Genomic DNA, 17,558 nt, shown 5'->3' with positions numbered 1-17,558 from the left:
GAATTTAGCACTTTCATAAGATACTTTAATACTTGTTTACAGTGAAGCATTTCTGTAAACAGTTCCAGCAAATCCATTAATAATTGCCAAAGTACAAGAGTAATGCAGCTAAACTGAACTTTCCCATTCCACCTTCTGTACAGATTCAGCTTCCTCAGGGATTTTGCAACTCTTGATATTGAAAGAAGGTAGAGGTGACTGGAGAGCTGCACTCTGGGAACACCTCATTGCTCCTCCCAGGAAGCAGTTGTCACGTCTGAGGCAAATGACTTAATGACAAGGGAAAAAGCAGGCTTGTGTTATTGTAACAAGGTGTAATTGCAAGCTTGTTAAAATACATTCTTGGTAGTATTTTTGCATTGTAAGTTTACCTTTCCCTTACTTCTGCTTTATGCTTTTCTCTGTGGTGTGTATTTGATATTGGGAAGAATCAGATACATCAGACCATTGGTAAGCAAAAGTAGCACAGAGAGGATGGTGTTTATCTTCTGCCAGTGCCTTCACAAAATCAGGAGTGATCCTGGAAAATAAATTCTCTCAAAAGATGAGACTAGCCTTTGAAAGAGGAACCATGACATAGGGCAATCACATCTAGCTGCAGGGCTAGGGCCTGAATTTGGGTCCAAAGTTTGTAATGATGTATATAAATAAATAAACAATGTAAAGGCTGTTTAGCAATGGACCAGGTTAATCAAGGAGAGTGGCTCCTTCCAGTCTGTGTTTGAATGAACATACTTAGACTCAGTTAAATGCTCAAGAAGAGTAGTATTGCAGTAAATTATTTACATCTGTTAAGTCAGTTATTTACCTGAATATAGAGGGACTATCAGTCCTCAGAGATAGCTGTTGTAGTAAGAGCCGGGGAGGAGCAGAGGAAGGTTGAGGTGGCTTCCTTTTTCCTTAAGCAATAATTGCTGGTGTGACCAAGCCATAGGTGCTGTGTAGAGAAGATTCAGGATCATGTGTTATTCTTGCTTTCAGCGATGCTGGAGGGATAGTAGTTCATCCTCCTTTTGCCAGAGCATGTTTGACATTGCATATCGTTGGTACCAGAACTGCTTGCCGATGATAGCCAGTAGAGTTGGGGATTTCTTTTTACATAGAGGTTTGAAATCTTGTTGGAATTGTGCAGTAAGTGCCAGTGTGAGATTAAGCTTGTTTCCCCTGTTATTTTTAATATTAAGTTCTGTGCAGTGAAGTAAGTAAATGTGGAGAAGCGTTAAAAAAAAAAATTTCAAACTCTTGAAGCTCTTAAACATACAAAGTATTTAATTTGTATTATTGATAGAAAACTCATTTCAGTCCAAGTCATAAATACTGGAACTTACTAAATCAGTTTTGTACATGCCCTGCCCTTTCAGGAAGATGCAAGTGTGGTGGCTGCCTCACTCTTGAGGCTGCTATAGCGGTATAAAGGTACAAGAGAGAAGAGTAGTGTTGCACAGATAATTGTCATCATCTTAGCTGTAGGTGATTGTCACCAACTTTTAAGAAACATTTTATCTATCTAATAATGTATCACAGTATCACTAAGGCTGGAAGAGACCTCGAGGATCATCTAGTCCAACCTGTCACCACAGACCTCATGACTAGACCATGGCACCAAGTGCCACGTCCACTCTCCTCTTGAACACCTCCAGGGATGGTGACTCCACCACCTCCCTGGGCAGCCCATTCCAATGACCAATGAGTCTCTCGGTGAAGAACTTTCTCCTCACCTCACCTGTTGCAGTAGGTTTAAACATTGTAATTAGTTTAACTTGCAATATGAAAGGTAAGCCTTAAATATGTTTACCTGAAGTGCTCCTTCCATGGCTAGTTTTTATTTGCTTCTGTTTTCAAGCAGTTCAAGATTTTTTTTATGATTACTTTTTTTTAAGTCAGAATGAGGTAGAGGAAAGAGAAAAATAATTCAGACTGCTGTTGCAGTTGAAATACATTTTTATTTCTTTAGTAAAGCAACTTTATGCAAATAAAAACTACAGGTAATATAGTAGCCAAAATAAAACAGCAAGCACTAAGTCAAGCAGGGAAGTTGTAAAACAGTATTCCACTGCTGAATGTTAAGTATTCAAATAAACATTGTAAAAACTTCAGAAAGACTTTATGGGGCCATAGACGAGCAGTGTAAAATCATTTGAGTTCTGCTAGCAGATGACACCAATTGTTCAACAGTCCAAGTTGAAAGTAAGTATCTTAAGGGAGCGGAGTACTTATGTTAGTGCATACGTGTAATTCATCTCTCACACTGCATGTAGCCTGCTGCTTTCCTTATTACACCTCTACGAACAGAATCGAGACAGTGTTTAAGTGCACAGAACACTGACAACATAAATAAATATGTGTATCTGGGTGAAGGGGGCAGTTTGTTGCACCTAAGTGTGCTGTTACTGCCATGGATTCATGCTGTGTGTGCATTGCTAAGGTTACAAGGGGAGCCGAGGAAGCTCTGTGTGAGCTAAAAATTGTAAGACTTCCTGCAGAAATATGGGAGAAGGTGGCAGAATAATAGCAGGAAGAAACAGGACTTAACATTAGAGATTTTTCCCTAGATTACTTTCTTTTATTCTACTGTTAAAATGTATTTAATGGAAAAGACTTCACTGGAAGCATTAGTTGAATTAGAAATATTTTAAGGACTTGGCATTATTTTCTAATGGCCTAGTCTTTTGTAGCATTGTATTTCTGTTACTTGTCTAGTAATGAGCAATAGGGAAAGATTTGTTATCTGGTGGTCATCATACCTGTGGTGAATATAACTCCCAAAGCTCACATTCCTCATGAAGAAATTGTTTGAAAATGTGTTGACAGGTATCTGGACACATAATTTTTTTTTTTTTTTTCTGTGTTTTATCCTCCTTCTCACTGAGTAATACTTTATTCTGCATGTAGTCTCATTGAAATCAGTAGGACTGTTATATAGAAAAAAAATAAGTGGGAGTGGCAGAACCGGATTGACAGGCTCTGAGTAGATGAACAATATAATAGAAATGAAAAATACCTGTGAAGTAATCTGAAGATCAGGTTTGCTAATCAACCACCTTGTTTATCAATAGAATAGAATAGGATAGAATAAACCAGGTTGGAAGAGACCTTCAAGATCATCGCATCCAACCTACCATCCAACACCACCCAACCAACTAAACCATGCAACCAAGCACCCTGTCAAGTCTCCTCCTGAACACCTCCAGCGATGGCGACTCCACCGCCTCCCCGGGCAGCCCATTCCAATGGGCAATCACTCTCTCTGTGTAAAACTTCCTCCTGACCTCCAGCCTGAACCTCCCCTGGCGCAGCCTGAGACTGTGTCCTCTTGTTCTGGTGCTGGCTGCCTGGGAGAAGAGACCAACCTCTGCCTGTCTACAACCCCCCTTCAGGTAGTTGTAGACAGCAATAAGGTCACCCCTGAGTCTCCTCCTCTCCAGGCTAAGCAGCCCCAGCTCCCTCAGCCTCTCCTCATAGGGCTTGTGTTCCAAGCCCCTCACCAACTTTGTTGCCCTTCTCTGGACACGCTCCAACAAGTCAACATCCTTCCTAAACTGAGGGGCCCAGAACTGGACACAGTACTCGAGGTGTGGCCTAACCAGTGCAGTGTACTAGAAGCAGCAGAGGTATTTCTATCTGTAATCTCTGTTTCTTTCTGTATATCATCTATCTACTCAGCTTCTGTGGGAGGTGGCTAGGAGAGAGGACAGTCTCTGGGCAGACTTGGAGCATCTTGATGTTTTTACCACAAAAGCGGACAGCTTATTTGGGTAGCCTGAGTTTATTGAATACGGTTACTTCTAAAGGTAATCTTGATCCAAATAAAGAAGAGATGGTGATTTTATAAAAACAGATACTGTGGAAGCTTGAATTTAAGACAGAATACCAAAATCTCCAAAGCACCAGGAATTTTTTTTTTTTCTGCTAAAAAAATCAGCTCGGTGTTAGAAAATGTTCAAGAGAGAAATTGTACAGCATGATTGAACAGTTATTTTAATCAGCTCTTTCTGTAATCAAGTAATTGTTCTAATAGTTCTTTGAAGAGTTTGATTTAGCTTTAAATAAACTGAAAAGAGGAAGGATGGAACGCCTCGAATGTAATCAATATTTTAAGAAACAAAATCACATCTTATATTAGTTATCTAAGACCTAACTTACTGATGGAAACCTACTTTTTCTTCTGGGTTTGTTTTTGGTTTTGTCTCACTGAAAGGTTTCTGTTGACTGAGAATAAATGATCTTGTGGAAATAAGGTGCACTTGGGACTTGCACGATCTGTGCTTAGTTCTTAGCTCGGTGCCAGTTTTCCTTGAAATCGCTTAATCTGGATTTTTCCCCATCTGTTATGCTTTTCTAGGTGGCAAGGTTTTGTGACCACATTCACATGCCAAGGAATACAGGTGGTTCCAAGTGTTACTTAGAGCTTCTTGTTGCTATTTAAATGTGAGAAATTAATTCCTGGTTTATGTCCTTAAGTGATTAATCTTAATTATATGCAAGTGTGTGTCTTTCACTTGCAAGAAATAGTGGGAAACATTTATAAATGTGTTCCTCCTGTACAGAAAACTGATTAAATAAGCATGAGGGTAATGGTTTAAGCAGCAAGCTGTAAGCTTATGCAGGACTTCTTGTAGGGCAGAGCAGAAGAGTTTTGAGTCACCCACTTCAACTGTTTATAGCTCTGTGACTTTGCAGTCTGATTTTCCAGGCACAATAGCCTGATGACACATGCCCAGGCCTCTTCCTGAGTACAGGATGCTGAAGTGTGGTGTTGGAGAAGGTTGAGTTAGAATGGAAGTGGTTAGTAATGCATTAAAAGCAATTAGTGCATGTAATGAGGAATCCCAAAAGGTTTATTCTGGCAGTTAAAAAGGTTGTGTCTATGCTTTGCTAGGTTCATTAAAGAATTGTTTTCATCTGATATAAATTGATAATGCCCTGGTTACAGGTACCTTCTTAGATAAGCTGAGTATTCAAACTTGAGAATTACAACTATAATTGAACTAAAACCACAGGCTATTAATTTATTTTCTAGGGAAAAGGAAGGGGGGGGGGGGGGGGGGGAATAAACCACCCAACAAAAAAACACCAACCAAAAAAAAAACCCACAAAACAGTTCCCAGAAATTTATTTGAATCTTGTGTATTATGGACTGACCTTTCTCCAATTCTTGCCTTGTAAGTTGCCTTTGTTTCTGGATTTGTGCTCTGTTGTGTGATGTCTAGCTAACCTTTGATCTCACATGGTATGTAAACTGCAGGCATTAAATGAAGTTTTTCCTGGAACAGACATCCTATGCTGCACAACTTTACTTAAACCCAGACAGATGGTGTTTTAAACTTACGGAACAGATACTAGTGCTATGTGGTATGCACGCTTTTTGGCAAGGTGCCGTTTTGCTGTACCTTTGAAAACTGTTTAAAGTATATATTCATGAGTTTCATGTGCCCTGCTACCCCTTATTCCTTCAGAGGTATGGTTTGCATTTTTGCCAAGTAATGGGGAATAGTGGCTGCTTAAATTCCTGCACATACTTCACATTAAATTACTGTTAGAAATCCAGGCAAAAATTTGTAGACTATTTGCAGAAGGAAGAGTGGCTTCCATCTGATGTTATTTGGGTTTCAGAAGCCCTTGGTAGCAGACACACCTTCCCTGTGTGTGTTATTACATGTTTCCTTTACCCCAGTTACAGGAATAGCAATTTTATGCTAAAATAACTAAAGCCTCTAAGCTCAGTTGTATCCATTGTTTTCACATGTGTACAAAACCCTCTCTGTAGGTTTGAATTGCTGTTCCCTAATACAAACTGTAATTTTTTTGAATGGGATTTGTAGGTGGCATTACAGAGAAATTCACTATGTCCTGGACTACAACAGAGAGCACATGTTGTTGTGAACTGAGAATGGGACAGAGAGGGGCATTTTGTGGCATGCTTCCTTACTGTGGATCACTTCTGTTCATCAGAACTGGTGGAAATTGTGCAAAATACTCAAGGATCCTGTTTTTCTATCTCAAATAAGAGCAAATGTGTGCCTTTCAAAATGACTACAAAACGCTTTCATTTGAGCTAAAAGATAAAGACAAATTGTTTAAGAATGACAAAGTATTGGGTAGTCTGTTCAGTGGATAAGGAATTGGTGGGATGGTCACTTCCAGAGGGTAGTGTTTGAAATCCAGATGGAGAGCAGTGGCAAGTGTTGTCCTGCAGGGGTCCATACTGGGACCTGTGTTGTTTAATTTTTTTGATCAATAATATAGACAGTAGGATTGAGTGCACCATCAGCAAGTCTGCAGATGACACCCAGCTGAGTGGTGCTGTTGATATGCCGGAGGGACAAGATGTCATGCAGAGGGACCTGAACAAGCTGGAGAGGTGGGCCCAGCTGAACCTCATGAAGCTCAACAAGAGCAAGTTCAGGGTTCTGCACCTGGGCCAGAACAATCCTTGCTATCAGTAGAGACTGGGGGATGAGGTGATAGAAAGCAGCTCTGAGGAAAAGGACTTGGGGGTGCTGATGGAAGCTTGACATGAGCAGTGTGTGCTTGCACCCAGGAAGGCAAATGGCGTCTCGGGCTGCATCAAAAGCAGTGTGGCCAGCAGATTGAGAGGTGATTCTGCCACATTGTGCTATTGAGACATCACCTGGAGTAGTGCATCCAGCTTTGGGGCTCTCCATACAGGGACGACAGGAACCTGATGGAAGGGGTTCAGAGGAGGGCCACAAAAATGATCAGGGGGTTGGAACACCTCTGCTACAAAGACAGGCTGAGGGAGCTGGGGTTGTTCAGCCTGGAGAAATCTCTGGGGAGACCTAATAATGACCTTCCAGTACCTGATGGGGATATACAAGAAGAATGGAGAAGGATTGTTTAGAAAGGCCTGTAATGATAGGACAATGTGCAGTGATCTCAAATTAGAGAAAAGTAGGTTTAGGATAGATTGGATGTTAGGAACAAGCTCTTCAGAATGAGGGTTGTGGAACACTGGAATTGGTGGTCCAGGGAGGTGGGTGAGCCCCATCCCTGGGCATGGTCAAGGTAAGGCTTGACAGGGCCCTGGGCAACCTGATCTAGTTGAGGATGTCCCTCTTTACTGCAGGTGGAGTTGGAATAGATGATCTTTAGAAGTCCCTTCCAACCCAGATCATTCTATGATTGGTCACAGGGATAAACTGATAATTGTTCTTCATTATTAAGCAACATGAATGACATCATAGAAACAGCTTTTATCTCTGGGTGGTGGTTTTAGGCTCTGCCTTTAAAATTAGTTACAGATTTTGAGCAGGAAAGTAGAAAAATACAAATAAATCACTACTGGGTGTAAAAAGGGAAACGAGATTATTCTAAACAAATTAATTGGAGGAATATCTGCTATAAAATTGGCTGTACCAAAACAATTAATTCTCTTTTCTGATCTCTCTCCTTGCTGTGCTTGGGAGAGATTAACCAGCTTTTTGTCTGACTTGGGCTTGGCTGCATTGTTTAGTTAAGTCTAACCCATTGCTTTCTCTCTGCTCCTTTTCTCTCTTGGGAGGGGGGTGGTGGGGTGGTGTGTGTGTGTGGCGTCGAGTGGAATGGTTTCCCTGGCCTCTTTGATCAGGGGTGTTTTTGGGTTGTTTGCTAATTGTAAATATCTGTATAATATTGTAAATACCATATATTTGGTACATATTTATTGCATTCCATTGTAGAGTGTAGTTTTGCTTGTAATTACAGCTTCCATTTGCTTCTGAGTTGGTCTGGCAAAGTTAATGTTGGGGAGGGGGGAATCTCAACCCACCACACTCTGTTTCTCCGTTTTCTGTGCTTAATGACAATTATGTGTGCCAATTAAATATTCTTTAACTGTTTTGAAAATCCACTTCATAGAATAAGTGCATGAGTATCTATTAAAATTATGTATTTATTTTGCCTTTGTTTTAGTGAAAGGAGCAGTGATCCGAATAGATTTCAAACAGGTGACAGGCCACTTACAGTAAACTTGATTCATATGGTTTTCATCCTGGGATCTCACAGTTAATATACTAAACCTCACAGCTAATATACCTACCCTTGAGGAGGTTTAAAAATGATTCATTTTGAAATATAAGGAGCTCTCTTTGAATGTGCTATTAAAAGAGGCTGGATTTTTTTTCAGAACTTCTCAGCAGTGGTGAGGAGTACAGTTTAGTGAGTACCAGGTGCCTTGAAAATGCTATCCCACTGCTTATTGAACCACTTAGGTTCACATTTACATTTTAATATTTGCTGTGGTATTAACCAGCATGTTCTGTGTAGGTCGACCCAAGTGCTGGCTGCTGTTCAGTGCACTCCTCCTGACCTGGTATTTGGGTATGTTTGATTGTATCAAATGCAGCATGATGGATGCTCAAATACTGATGGATGCCTGTGGATATCAACGTGATTTTCATGTCTTAGAGCTTCCCTATGTCTGGTCTAATTGCAATAATGTTGATTTATCAATGCAACTGCCTCTAAGGGAGATACTTCATAAATACAAGCTCCTTTTATGCTAGTGCTTTGTACATTTGGATTATGTCACCATGGCAGCCACTGCATCACTGCAATAGTACAAAGGAAGAAACAGGTAGAAGAGTTAAGGGGAGGTAGAGGATGAGACTAGAAGACAGTACTGTGTTGTGGACACTTCCCCTAACCTCCCAAATAACTAAGGCACCAAATAGAATAGAATTAACCAGTATTAAGGGTGATCCTAGGCAAAATAAAAGCCTATGTTTTTTACTAGAAAAGGCAAAGAAAATAGTTGTCATCTGTATATATTATACTAGAGTCCTGTAGAGACTGTAGATGTTACTAGCTTGGGATTGGCAATGAAGGGATTGGATTCTGTAGGACAAGAGATGCTGCTAACAGAGGCCATGATTACAACCTCTACCCTCTTCCTGTGCCTCTGTCCGTCTTCACTAGGAGAAGCTGTGAGCCCAAGCCTCTTCAGTCTACCACTCTGCACCTCCTGCCACAGGCACAACTTGACTCTTGCCAGACCTCAGCCTCAGAAGTGACCAGACTTTGTTTTCCCTGCTCTGAGGGAAACATCTACGAGCAGAGATGCCTAGATTTTCTAAAATGTGTCTTCTGTTTAAGTTTTGGTGTTTTACATGGTTAGCATCACAGTATACTAAACAACACTAACATGGTCCATGTTTTATTTCAACTTACTTCAGTTCTCTTCCAACAGCAAGAGGCTGCCAGCTGCTAGTCCAGCTGTATTTTTCTCCAAATTCATGCTTCATTCTACTCACACAGGATCTACTGCAACTCTGTTTGGTGTGATCAGTGTTTTTTCCCAGTAAATTCTATTCTTATCTCTCTTTTTTTTATCTCAATCCCGAGTTTTTGTGTGTTACTTTTCGCTCGCATCTGTGTTGGGAAAATACAGATAGACAGGTTAACAAGATGGGTTTGACCCATTTTGTTCTCATTTAAACCATTAGAATTTGGTACTAATTATTTCTTATATCCTTACATGTTCTAAAATTAAGACTTGAGTTCAGAGTTCAACAAAAGAAAATAATTATTAAAATTATCTTAAAATGGTGAGTGATGTTTCATTGTTGTGAAATATAATGTTGTACCTTGAACCATTTACTCACTTCAAAGACAGTTTGAAGTGGACTCAAAATCATTCAATGCATTGGATTGTCATGTGGAGTTACTGAAAGTCAGTGGTTTCCCACATGATTACTCTTAAGTACAGATGTCCCAGTTGTATAGCAGCTATTAGTAAGGTTTCTTTTCTTTAGAGACTCTGCTAATCAGCCTTGCCTAATTTTGCAGTTCTGTCTGCCTACCTAGTCTTTGGAAAGGTTTTTGTTCAGAGTAGTGCCATTAACAAGACTGTGCTGAAACAAATGATTCTTTAGTGGTTAATATAAAGAACTCTCTGATCAGTGGGAATTCTCTTAACCTCTACTGCCTGAGTAGAATAAATGTGTTGAGTGTCACGAATCTACTTCAGTGGTCTAGAGACTTTAAAAAAAGAGAAACATATTATCAGGATGTTACTTATTAAAGGAATAGAATAGGAATAAAATCAATCAAATAGTAATGCAGAATAAAAACTACTTTAGCATGAAAAATATGCAGAGGAAGCACTGTGTTAAAAAAATAAAAGATAGTAACTGGATTAAAATAGTGCACACAGAATTATTTCACTGTGACACTCATCAGGAGGAAGGATTGTGATGGGAGGCAACCTGTAAGATAATATCCCTGACTGTTCTGCAACACTGAGATCCAGGTGATGAAAACCTACTGAATCTGGAGCTGTCTGATATTGCTTTTGAAGATCCATCATACTTGGATTGGATTCCTGTCATCATCTCTGCAGCTGTGCTTAGCTCTGCTCTTTGCATTCGATTCCCAACAAATACATGTATGGATTTAACTTATATTGTGGATGTGATGATCCCAGTTACAATATCACCTTCAATAGGAATTATTTTTTTTTTCCAGTTTAGACTATTTTAGGATAAAATAATAAGGATCTCAATTGTATTGGATTCATGTACTTGGTTATTCACTGGAAATTGTCAACTTTTCAGCTGACTGATGAAGATAGACTCTTTAAATATTTCACTTAGTAAAACTGTTTCCTGTTGGAAGAGTTTGGGGCAGTTGGGACAATATTGTGCCTTGGGGTTTGCCCAGATAAAACCCTTTCAGTCTGATAATTGACTGCTGATTAGCCTGAGTACAAAGTAGCATTTACGTAAATGGCCATTGAGATACTTGAGTTGTAGAAGTGCCAGTTGTAAATGCTCAGACTTGGAATCAAGCTCCTGTTTGACCCTTGAAATAGTTCAGGGCCTTTAGAACTGTAGCCTCTTTCAGGGCTTTGATTCCTGGCTTTTCTTCAGTTTCTCAGCATCTAAGTGCCCCCTGCAGTTTTTATGCCTATTGTAAGTGTGTTGGTTGGGAAAACGAAGTGGGGTAAAGTAATACAGCTCCAATCAGTAGATATAGATACATGTGTAACTAGATCTACACTGGCAGTTAGGATGGCTTCCTTATTGGTGTTCCTATACCGATGCAGTAAGGTATGAAAAATGTTTAGCCAAGAAGGAATGTAGAGACAGCACTTCATATTGCTAAACTGTTCTGCAATTAGCTGAAATCCTTGGCAATTACCTAAAAGCAAGGTTGGGTCTCTCTAGAGTGCAGAGTAGATGTATGCATATGCATGTACATGTGAGTAGATACACCCACAAAGTATTTTGCAGATACTCTTTCTATCAAAATTCTGCTGGTGATGGCACCTTTGTAAATTCTAATAATTTTTATTGTTTTGTACATAAGTGCTTGTGAAATGGAGGATCTGTAACATATCCTGCATGTCTGGTTTCCTCCAGTGCTGACCACAACAGGGATATTGGGATGCTCACATTGAATTTTGCAAACTGTGGCTGGAAATAAGTTTTGAAAGATAAAAGCTACTCAGGATTCAGATTTGGAGTGTAACATGCACTGACCTGCCTGCTAGCACTATCTGTATTACTTAGTGCCTTTTCTAAGCTGTATTCAGCTTATAGATCAAGTTAAGTAGATTTAGAATAAGAATAAACCGTTATTTAGAATAAACCAAACCAGGTTGGAAGAGACCTTCAAGATCATCGCGTCCAACCCATCAACCAATCCAACCCACCCAAACAGCTAACCCATGGCACCAAGCACCCCATCAAGTCTCCTCCTGAACACCTCCAATGACGGCGACTCCACCACCTCCTTGGGCAGCCCATTCCAATGGGCAATCACTCTTTCTGTATAGAACTTCTTCCTAACATCCAACCTGAACCTCCCCTGGCGCAGCCTGAGACTGTGTCCTCTTGTTCTGGTACTGGGTGCCTGTCTACAACCTCCCTTCAGGTAGTTGTAGAGAGTGATAAGGTCACCCTTGAGTCTCCTCTTTTCCAGGCTGAGCAATCCCAGCTCCCTCAGTCTTTCCTCATAGGGCTTGTGTTCCAAACCCCTCACCAACTTTGTTGCTCTTCTCTGGACTTGTTCCAGCAAGTCAACATCCTTCCTAAATTGAGGGGCCCAGAACTGGACACAGTACTCAAGGTGTGGCTTGTATGAGATCTTGTATGGAAAACTCCTATGGATGAGGGCCATCACATGGCACATGCAGGACAACCAGGTAATGAGGGCCAGTCAGCACAGGTTTATGACAGGAAGGTCCTGCTTGACTAATCTGGTCTTCAATGGTCTTAAAGGCTCTTTCCAACCTGATTCTGTATTTTCAATCAGAAGTAGTATAGAGATATGTTTACAGAGATGGATCTACATATAATCGTGAAGTAATTTTGTTGGCAATATTCTACAGTCAGCTGCTTCTGCAGATGGGAAAGCTATGTACAGGGTTGGCAGTAAATTATCAGGCTGGATTCATTAATTACACAATAGAAGGTTGTTGTAGCTTGACTTCAATATCGATGGTTTTCAGTTGGATAAAACCCTGAGTGGGTCATGTTCATATTTGTCCGCAAGACTACTGAGGCACAGAGTGGGAGTAATTGCAGGCACACTGCCCACTAACTGTAGCTGCTGGGAGCACTAATCAGGTGAACTGGATTTTCAAAAATAATGCACATGTATTGAGGTTGTATGTCCTGGCAAATGGTGTGTGAACAGTACCTATCTTAAGAAATATATGTTGCTGATTTTATTTGTAAAAATTAATATCCTTGAGAGTACAGAAGAACCTGAAAAGTTAATGTAAGCAGCATGGCGAGGAGTAAAAACTCATTTTGAATGCTATAAGGCAAGTGTTGGAGCTACTGCTGCTTTCATGACACACTAGGGTAGAGTTTAAATTTTACAACATTCCTATATTCCAAATCCAAACCAAATACACTCATTTTTAACTTTGACATTTGCTCTTCCGTGATTCCTAATACCACAACTGTGTTGTTCTATCCTCGTGCATCATGTATCATTTGGACACAAAACAGGCTTCCAAATCCTCTTTCTTGCAGGGGAATTGACCTTCTCATTAGTTGGAAATAACACTATGATAGGTAATCAATATTTAGTTGAAATACCAGCATCTCTCATTGCTCATCCTTATTTCTGGAAAGCATTCAGATTAAAAGCAAAATGTTTAGACTGGGTTGTGTATGGCAAACGTGCCTTCATACATACAAATCCAGTGTCTGCAGGAGTTATTGTGGATTGAAATCTCTGAAGCTTGTTACACATCAGCTTGATCTTGCACTCGAGAGCCTGTATCAAAACACAAAGCAGTTGCCCTGAGTGCTGCCAGCTTTCCCTGCTGCTGGGACCTTTTTGAAAGACTTCAAGGGCTATTTTTTTAAGCTGCTGTAGAGCCACTGGTTTTATCCTCACACTTCAGAAAATGTGGCAGATAAAATTTGATGCAGGCATTGATTAGTGTTTGGAATTGTGAAGTCGATTCAGTCTTTGGCATTTTAAAAGCAAATGCATCTTCACCTACCCATTTTCTGTAAAGTGGAAGGAAGAACTAAGCTGAAAATGTAGCTTCAGCTTTTAACAGAAATGTGACCTAGTATGCCCTGGCTTAGCTCAGGTCTGCTTGGGCTGTAATCAGTGTAATGGTTTGGTGAACATGAAAGCCTCTTTGTTGCTTATGTCTAATGAGGCTGTCTAAAGTCTGTGCCAACATATGTATGTTTCCAGTCAAAATGGAGACATCATTGCTTGGTCTCTGGAGATTGGCTTCCCTTCAGATTTATGTGCTATCTTCTCTAATTTTACACATCTTGGTTTTTGTTTTTAAGTTTGAGTTGCAAATACTGCGGTTGCTGCAGGACTCTAATGGAGCGCTTCTGCCCAGTCTGTAGAAACAAATATATCAAGACAACCTCTGAAGTGCAGTTCCTTTTACCCCACCATCTATCTCCTCTGTTCACAGCTCAGTCATGACATCTGTGTAGTCAAAGCTGTGTCTAGGTCTGCTTATAAAATGTTAGTTACAGCAGCCTCTGTATTTAACAGCTGTAATTAAATGACACACAAAATCTCAGCTTTCCTTAGGGGTGCTGTATGTGTATTGGGAAAACTATAGGGCCATAGCATCAGAATTAGCTTTTTGTCTCTGCATGGTCCGTTTCTGTTCTGAAAGAATGCAGCAGAGTAAAACTATATGTAGACTTGAGTCTTACTTTAGTACTAGTGATGAAAACGTTTGCAGATACAAACCCAAACCCTGCAGCCACTGTTATTTGTATGAATGGTTGTTCTCTCATGGAAACTACACTTACTGTGGTTCTTGTTATGTTCAGGGTTAGATCCACAACCTGTCTTTTGGCAGGATTAGGAATAGTGTGGCCAGCAGGAGCAGGGAGGTCATTCTGCCCCTGTACTCAGCGCTGGTTAGGCCACACCTCGAGTACTGTGTCCAGTTCTGGGACCCTCAATTTAAGAAGGATATTGAGTTGCTGGAATGTGTCCAGAGAAGGGCAACAAAGCTGGTGAGGAGTTTGGAGCACAAACCCTCTGAGGAGAGGCGGAGGGAGCTGGTGTTGCTTAGCCTGGAGGAGACTCAGGGGAGACCTTATTGCTATTAAAAACTACCTGAAGGGAGGTTGTAGCCAGGTGGGGGTTGGTCTCTTCTCAGGCAACCAACACGAGAACAAGAGGACAGAGTCTTAAGCTGCACAAGGGGGGGTTTAGGCTGGATGTTAGGAAGAAATTCTTCATAGAGAGAGTGATTGGCCATTGGAATGGGCTGCCCAGGGAGGTGGTGGAATCACTATCACTGGAGGTGTTTAGGAGGAGACTGGATGGGGAGCTTGGTGCCTTGGTTTAGTTGATTAGATGGTGTTGGGTGATAGGTTGGACTCTGATCTCAAAGGTCTTTCCCAGCCTGGTTAATTCTATTCTATTCAATGCAACACAAAGGCAGAAGGATCCAGGCCTTGATGTGGCTTATACTTATGATGTAACATATTAAAACTGCAGGTACGTTTTGCTTTTGTTCTTGCAATGTCCATATAAAGTGGAGGAAGAGAATGTAAGGGTCGTGTTTTTTCTGAACAAAAAAGGTGAGGTCAGGCTAAGAATACATTTTCAAGAATAATCTGCACTAGAATACTTAAGCATCAAATAGGTCTGTGAGTTAGTAATATGACTTTCATTGGCAGAACTGAGAGAAGATGATCCAAAATGGGTCTCTTGCAGTTCAGTCAGTATTAATCTGCCAGAGTGAGCTCAGCTGAACACTAATGCAGAGTAAATTGAGGATGATGCTTTATGCCTATTCTGACCACATATCAAATGATCTAAAAGTCTAAAAGTTGGTTAAAAGAGTTTGGTTTGTTTTGTTTTCTCTCTTGTCATTCCCCTTCAGTTCTCTACATGAAGTAAAAAGTGTACCTAAGCATGCAGAAAAAAATACTTACCTAATAGTACTTGATTCAGGTGATAAAATATAAACCATAGGTAGGGGCTGTTGCATCTACTAAATAGATTTCCTTCAGCTGCTGTGAAAATTGCTCAAATTGGAGAAGAAAAGATGCTTTGTTTTGTGTTCTTTTCTGACACAGAATTTCAAATAGTTGGAATGGGGAGGAAATCCTAAACAAACATACGTCCCTAAGGAGCTGCAGAGCGCATTTTTGTTCCTCAGGAGTGGGTTACATGCTTCAAAATGGAGGCTGGACACGATTGTAGGCATGTTTTTTAGCACAATAGAATTGTGTCAACATTTTAGTGAGTGATGCCTGGTTACCTAATGCAGTAATGGTCACAGATGTGCTGCCTTTTGTATTCTGCCGTTGCTTCTTGCGTTAGTGTAAAACAGCTTTCTGGAAGTCACTGCTCTTGTTTGTTCATTCACCAGTGGAAGCCTGTGATAAGGCCGAGTTTATATAACAGTAATACAGGATTTATGATACATAGAGAAAAGAATATCTTACTAAGGCCAATACCAGGAGAACTGTAGTGATTAGTATTCTCAGAACAGTTTTGAGTTTTGAAGTGTAAATGATTCTGTGATTCCTGAAGTAATGCGAGGGTTGGAAACAACCTCTTGAAAGTTTGAAGCTTAGCATAGCTTAAGATGTGGCTCTTACCTGAATGAAGTTGGAAGTTACACAAATTTAGTTCTGCAAGGTGCTGCTGATTTTGCTAAGTGTTTCTTAAAATCAAATGAGAAAAAGAAAAAATCACTTGCCTGTCTGTTCAGTGCTTTGTTGCTCTTGCAGTTGTTGGACATGCAATTGCTTTGTGGGAAATACTGGAATTGCTGTGGTAGGTTTGACCAGTGACTTGGCTAAACTACAGTGTGTCCTCTCCAATCAGGAATCATAATCTAGATATCCTGAATTCACAAGATTGCTGAGAAAGAGATAGACCAGGGCTGTTTTTGAAGCTAACCATTTGCTACTGTGCAAATGATGCTGAGGAACACAGCTCCATACCAGTGCTCTTGGCGCAGGGGGCAAGTTCTGCTTCCCATTTCCTCTTTCATAGCATCTCAGCTTTACCCCCAAGGTGGTGACACCTTTCTATTCCCCTATTCCTACTTTTGATTGCTATGCTATTATTGCTTGTTTCATGTAAATTGGAGAATTTTATTTTAAGGAAACTATTGTAAACAAAATGTTTCTGCCAGTAACTTGTACTTAGTCCTTGTTCTTAGCCTCTGGCTCTTTCTGGGAGGCTGTTAATGCAAAGGCTAGGTTGATATGTGAAGATGTTCTTTTGAGAGAATTAGTTTTTCTCACATTGGGAGAAAATATCTGATTTCATCATCTTCTGTCTTTGTATTCAGTTATCCTCCTTTGTATATGCCTTTGACAGTTACCTATTTGTTTAACTGCTGCAAGGTGGTGTTTTTTTTGAGGAGGTGGGAGTCATATTTTCTTTTCCTGCATGCTTTTTGCCTTTCAGACACGGGTATCTCTTTAACTGAATTTCAGATAAGAAAAGAAGGCAGAATAGAAATCTGAAAAGAAATCTCTCCATGTATAAGACAACTTTGGCTTAACCTTTTTTAAACAGTCCATCTCTTAATGGCTCATTAATGCCTATGAGATATCTGTTCTTCAGTGATCAATTATGCCTGTGTATTTTTCTTCTTAAATAAAAGTAGTTACTGTAAGAGAGGGCTGCTGCTTTCAAATCTATCATAGGTGGCCTTTTGTTTTCAGATTAAACTTGCTCAATTAATCTATCAACAATTTTACAGAGCAGAGAAATATGCACATTTTTCTTGATGCCCAGAAGAGCAAAGGAAGTGTAATATAAAGCATTAATCTACATGGGTGATGAATGGTGTTGCTGCTTTTGGTGTCTTATTCTCACCGTTTAAGTGCAGATTTTGCAGAAACTGAATATGACCTCTATTTTGCCAGAAATATTAAGCTTATCTTTTTTCTTCTGAACATGTTTTACTCTGGTGGTGAGGAGAGGGAGAATGCCTAAGCAGTGGTATAAGCTTAACTCAAAGCTTCTTAACGTAAGTGTAGGTATGATCTTAAAAGAAAAATTAACTATGAATGTACATGTTGTCAAGGATACTGCATATTGTTATGGGATGTTGAATGTAATGAATTTTTGTGTTCATC

This window comes from Melanerpes formicivorus, unplaced genomic scaffold (assembly GCF_026170545.1).
Source record: "Melanerpes formicivorus ecotype bairdi unplaced genomic scaffold, bMelFor1.0.p_v2 SCAF_12, whole genome shotgun sequence".
NCBI classification, from domain to species: Eukaryota; Metazoa; Chordata; class Aves; order Piciformes; family Picidae; genus Melanerpes; species Melanerpes formicivorus.
The sequence above is the reverse complement of the archived record's forward strand: the minus strand, read 5'-3'. Positions refer to the sequence as shown.